The following is a 267-nucleotide window of genomic DNA, read 5'->3' on the forward strand; positions in this document are numbered from 1 at the left end:
CACAAAGCACTCGGAAAGGAACTGCTGGAGCAGAGCTCAGGGTCCGTCCCTCTCTGCACTTTCCTGCTGCCCCCGGGGGTTTGCTGCTGCCCATTGATGCCGTCAGCCAGGCACAAATGCAAACGCCAAAACTTCTTGTTTGCAACCCAGGAACCCACCGCACAAATGCAAACACCAAAACTTCTTGTTTGCAAACCATCGAAGCTTTGATGTTTGCAAACCGCCCCGGCTTGCGGTGCTGTGCCATACGGCAGGTCTTGCGCAGCC

The sequence above is a fragment of the Pterocles gutturalis genome, unplaced genomic scaffold (assembly GCF_000699245.1).
Source record: "Pterocles gutturalis isolate BGI_N339 unplaced genomic scaffold, ASM69924v1 scaffold3421, whole genome shotgun sequence".
Taxonomy (NCBI): Eukaryota; Metazoa; Chordata; class Aves; order Pterocliformes; family Pteroclidae; genus Pterocles; species Pterocles gutturalis.